General features: G+C 38.6%; 1 long non-coding RNA gene across 2 annotated transcripts; it reads right to left on the bottom strand.

Annotated features, from left to right (window-relative positions):
* Positions 1–1848: 1848 nt before the first annotated feature.
* On the bottom strand, positions 1849–5911 carry LOC9267260 (uncharacterized). 2 transcript variants are annotated; one of them, XR_010738625.1, is made up of 4 exons: positions 5686–5911; positions 5276–5601; positions 2447–2503; positions 1849–2190 (listed from the first exon to the last, which is right to left on the bottom strand). It is a non-coding gene; the product is annotated as an uncharacterized lncRNA (long non-coding RNA). The 2 variants fall into 2 exon arrangements; XR_010738624.1 differs by having other exon boundaries at positions 2447–2495.

Below are 5911 nucleotides of genomic sequence, written 5' to 3'. Positions count from 1 at the left end.
GGAGATAGCTTGGTCTCGAAATATGGTTTCTTTGTTTGATTCATGTGTAGGTGTCTTGATGCCTCGAGAGAGTATTGCTGTGTATCGGGAGTCAACTTGGAGATAAGGTGATGTCCGGACGATCAGATATCATGCAAGATACTTAGACTAAGATCAATACACGTGGTTGGTGAAGATTCCATATGACATACGATGGAGATATTGTGTGCATATGGAATGCGGAGTCGAAATTGGAAGGAGTCTAAATTTGGTACGATTGGAGTTTGTAAAGTTGTTTTCTTGTACGGGAAGATTTCCTAGGTGGATTAGGACTTCTTGTACGAATTTGGTTCATGGCTTTAGGCTGTCTACCTCATGTATAAATAGAGAGGGAGGGTGTGGCCTCTCGGTATCGCTTCTGAGAGCATTGTGTTGAGAGTTGAGTTAGGGTTTCGAGTTTAGTCGATATTTTCGTGAGGAGAGTTGTTGTTACACTTTGTGAACACAGAGAGAAGTAATAAAGTTCTCATCTATTTTGAGAGTTCTTCGATTTGTGTTTGATCTGGTTCGGCGGTCTAACCGGTAAGACACCGGCAGTCAGACCGGTGGCAACACGGCGGGTACATAGCGTTCAGACCGGCGGGTACACGGCGGTCAGACTGGCGTCGGTGGCAGGAAGCAGAGATGACTTTGGGGTGGTTAGACCGGGTGATCTACACCGGTCTGACCGACGGCATTGGAGCAGTCAGACCGGCGAATTAACCTCGGTCAAACCGATCCACATCAATTCGAGGGTAACTTTTAATTCTGCTAAATTTTTTGGTTTTTGGGTACTCCAACCATTCACCCCCGCTCTGGTTGGCTTAATTCTTCCTATTCGATCCTACAATATGTAGATAACAGGACGGCACCATAGCTCTGCTACAACAACAAAGAAGGTATACACTACAAGGAAATCGGCCTAGCACCACGACGCGAAAACGTTGCAATATGGGTGTTTTCGTTGCAATATGGAGATATCGCAATGAAAAAATTTCGTTGGCAGGCGTTGCAAGTACCTCCGATGCGATAGGGTATCACAACGAGTGTATCACGCGTTGCCATAAAATCGCCCTGTTGCAACGAGATTAAGCGTGGCAATATGCTGAAGATGCAACGATAATTGGCGTTGCGCTAGGGATAATTGTTGTTGCTATAGTTGTTATTGCAACCACGTTTGATAGTTGCCAACAAGCATTATCACAACGTTTCAGTTTCGTTGCGATCCTCTATATTGCAACGATATTTGTAGGTGGCAATAACACGTACGGTGTTGTAATATGCTTAGAGGATATCACAACGACGTAGGACTCATTGCTATAAGCTTACAGAATATCGCAACAAAGTATGAGTCATTGCTATACGCTTAAAGGTTATCACAACAAAGTTATTCGTCGCTATACGCTTAAAGGATATCACAACGAAGTATGAGTCGTTGCTATACGTTTAAAGATTATCACAACAAAGTTAGTCATCACTATACGCTTAAAGGATATCGCAACGAAGTATGAGGCGTCGCTATAAACTTATGGGTTATCGCAACAACATATAACTCGTCGCTACAGGCTTAAACCTTATCGCAACGAAGTATGAGGCGTCGCTATAAACTTATGGGTTATCGCAACAACATATAAGTCGTCGCTACATGCTTAAAGGATATCGCAATGAAGTATGTGTCGTCGCTATACGTTTAAAGGTTATTACAACAATGTAGCAGTCATCGCTATAGACATAAAGAACTCGTCGCTATACGCTTAATGGAAACAAAATATGTAACGTTGTAACACAGAATTATGTGGTTCCTGTAACAAAAATATTCCACAACCGAAATTGGTGCAACGCATGTATATTAAAAGTATTTAAGGAATCAAACCATCATTCACTCTTACAGCCAATTGTTTCTATTGATCCAGCAATATCCTCATGAATTTTGGCAAAATAAATTCTAGGATTAAAGAAAATAGCACAAGATGGCATGGTATGATATAATGGGATGTTGGGACACAATCACCTACTAGATCTTATCTAATGACCATGAATCATTTTCTTCCTGGCCTCCCGGTGGAGTAATGCCATACCCACCATCACCCCCATAGCTGCCCAAATAACCACTAGCACCAGGCATCCCAGTGCTATAGAAGCCTTTGGGTTTAGTGAACCTAGATTTATGACCTGCAAGAAAAGATTTGGTGTCAGTTGGAGGACACAGGATTAGAGCGTCAAATACTATGCTTTTAGTCTTCCAAAGCACAGTTAGCAACTTATGGTGTTCAGAAATTTTACTTTGATTAAAGTGCACAAGAAAATATGATAAAATCAGTTCTAATAGCTAAATTTATCATTTATATGGGATGTCACTTGGTTTCAAATAATAATAAGTAAAATAAAACAAGAAAGTAGTCAGGGAAATATATGAACAAATTCTTACCTCCTGATTACTATAGTCTTTGCCAAAAGGACTACTTGCCAATTTTATCCTGAAAAACTGGAGATTCTCAGTTGTGTTACGTCCTAAATACTTTTGAAAGAGAAGAAAAGAGTTGTTTTCTATATAATTCCAGAAAAGAGGTTGCAGGTAAAAAAAATATATCCATATCCAAAATAAAAGGAAAATGAATAAAGAAATTAGGACAGTTTAATCACCAACTATTTAAACAATAACAAGATACAAATTTTCATTAAAACTTGAATTCAACATACTTATCAACCAACATAAGCAAGGTAGGGGTGGCAAGTACTTCTGCTTTTGAACAAAACATCCACAAAGAGCCGTTCTTCCAAAAAAAGAAACACACGCAAGAGCAACAAAGGTTCAGTATAATATAAATGGAGAAAGCAAGGGCTATTTATTTATCTAACATAAAGCAGTATTTGCTTTGTACAGTAATTGTTACAGGAAAAGCTCTACATTATATGCAGGTTTACTATATTCCCATCACTATGAAAGATCACAAACCTTACTAATGACGTTATGCACAGGAAAACGCAAATCATATAAATTATTTAGATCTCCCATTTAAGCTACCTGAATATTCAGAACATTTATTTTTAGCTGAGGTCTGCAGGTTAGTAACCTATCACGAGTTGGAGTTTGCAAAATTGAAGATGCAAGGGAAAAAACAAAGCATACTGTGGTATAAAATAAATTAGATGAACATCTATAATCAGTGATCAGTTATATTAAAAATACTACTCCATAGTTATTAGCAAATGCATGTGCAGCATGGAAAAAACATGACAAAGTGGTTTGACAAACTGAAATTTGCAATCAAATAACATAGAAAGTTCAGCAAAACATATTGATCCCTGATCTAATCTGAATTCTGAAGCTCCTTTCACATGGAGCAAATCAATGATCAAATGTGCTCTATATAAATACTACTCACAGTGCATGTCCCCTACTATATCATCACACAACACTTGACACTCGCTGAAGACCTGCATGCATATATCAATATTCATGTTTCTTGATTCTAAAATTGAAAACATCACTGATTTGACTCTCTTGCTAGAAACATCAAATAGTTTGGTAGAAGTGAGTTTAGCATGAGCAGGGAAAACTCATATCAAAATAATGACCGAAACAAAATTTCTGTAATTTTAGGCTAATAGCATGAACTCAAATGCTGGCTTTTAGTTCAGATGATCACCACTCAAGTGGTAATTCGGTACCTAATGTTCCACTGGAAACTGGACAGAAACTACATGATTACAAGAAATGCTAAACTGCAATTGCTAGGATGAAAACTGAAATCAAGCAGAACCAATCAGTTGTAAGGAACTGTCAGCAGAACTTGAGAAACTGAAGATTCTCAAGTTTATCTTAGGTTTATACTGAAACTTCTTTTCTGAAAATATAAATTAATCAGAGGGATTCCAAATTGATCTAAAAAAAGAAACTGTATCCACAAGGAGATACAGTCAAAAAGTAAGCTACCTATGCCCATGTACACAGTCAAAAACTCACAATGTAACTGCATATATAACCAGGAACGGAAAATTAGTAAAGAAAAACATGAATTTTATACAAATGCATGTGCACTTAAAAAAATATAGAACTTTCAGATTTTGGTCATACAAACAAAGTAAAATCTGAGCTGTGCATATTCTTGGAAGGTTAGGGTATGTGTATATGAATCTAATTTCATTTAAAAATATTGAAAATCAACCCAGATTTAATAGAGGAACCATCCTAAATTATTAATCATTTGAATTGTAGAATAGCATGTGAAACCAGTAGGTTATGAATCTGGGTTAAGTTTGTATATGTATCTAGTTCTTTACTACAAAACTCAGAAAAGAAACCATAGGATGAATTTTAAGTACATCTAAGTATGCATAGTGATAAATAGTCATAGTTCTACTAAATTTTAATAACTTAACAGAACATATAAGTTTTTTTCTACCAAATCATTTACTGTAAAAATAGTTAGTTAATCAATAGTTTAGTTTTTTCCAGCATCAACAACTCTATAGTTTAGTCACAATATACAGTCAGTAGCAGTAAATTATCTGTATTCAAGGTCAGGTTTCATGGGGTTATAATTCCATTCTCTATAGTTCATATCTTGGCATGATTTTCAAAGTATAGAACCATGTAAATTACTGCATCATTCAATATGATTTATTTTAGAATATGATCCTGCTGATGTGCCAAATTCAGTTATTTCATCATGCAAGCATATACAAGGACTTAATTATGTTAGTATGATTTATATTAGCTTTTCTAGTTCCAGTACTGCACTTGCATCAGCATTCATTCATTCATTATTCATCCAACCCTAGCAAGCCAATTTATGTAGAACCCTAGAAACAGTAATTACAATCCTGACTATAACATCATCAAGTTGGTCGCTAGGATTAGTTCACAATCATCACAATTCAGAGCATGTTATTGCTAGTTATTGGACGATTACCAAAACAGAGAGCATATCCATGGTTTGCAGAATAGAAGCAAAAATGAAGTGAAAATCATTGTGTATATGCAATCTTAATCTTCCCGATCATTTGCCCATTTATATCTATCAACCTGTCGAATTTCTTGTTCACTCATCCGATGTTTGATATATAAACTGCAACTTGACACCTAATCACTCAGCTCAGTCAATAAAGTTTGATATATTTAAGATTGGCTAGTAACATGCATAACCCTGCAGTATAATCCTAGTGAAATATCATTGTTATTCGCTGAAATAGAATAGGAACAGGCTTCCAGAAGTTGGGAAGAACAGGAGTTTGCAAAGAAAAAAAAATTTACCTCGTCGGTTGTGCTACCGGCATCGACTCAGTGCGGAAAGAGGCGTGGGCAAAGTGGCACAGTTTCGCATTGCAGCATTTTAAACGCATATCGCTCTCCAAAACATGTATATGCAGTAATAGTACTCGCTTTTGGCCTTGAGCCACCTGCGCCTCCACTCGCCGCCGCGCCGCACACCTACGCCACTCATAGCCTCCGCGGGGGTTGACGCTCTACTGACCACGACGCCACATGCATGTGCCACCCACAGGCAGCCGCCGCCACACACATGCATCTCCAACAGCATGAGAATGCACATGTATACAAATAATTTCAGATTCCGTGGCCTGTGCAACATGAGAAAAATCAACCAACTTATAAACATACAAGGACAACACATATGGGAAAGGATGGTGGATGGGGGTATTTACTTGTAGGTTGCGGCGACGGCGAGATACGACGATGGCGGCGAGATCCCCTATCCGGGCCAATAGGTCTAGGATTGGGGAAGGCGGCGGCCTCGACAGCGAATGACGGCGCGGAGGAGAAGGGCGAGGCTGATGGATGGACGGCGCCGGCGGAGGGCTGGATCTGGAGGGGGATTGCGGCCGCTCGGTATAGGAGAAGCGGAGACGGCGCTCGGTGTGGGAGGCGTAC

The sequence above is a fragment of the Oryza sativa genome, chromosome 12 (genome assembly GCF_034140825.1).
Source record: "Oryza sativa Japonica Group chromosome 12, ASM3414082v1".
NCBI lineage: Eukaryota > Viridiplantae > Streptophyta > Magnoliopsida > Poales > Poaceae > Oryza > Oryza sativa.
Note: the sequence above shows the minus strand (reverse complement) of the source record. Positions and strands in the feature narration are given on the sequence as shown.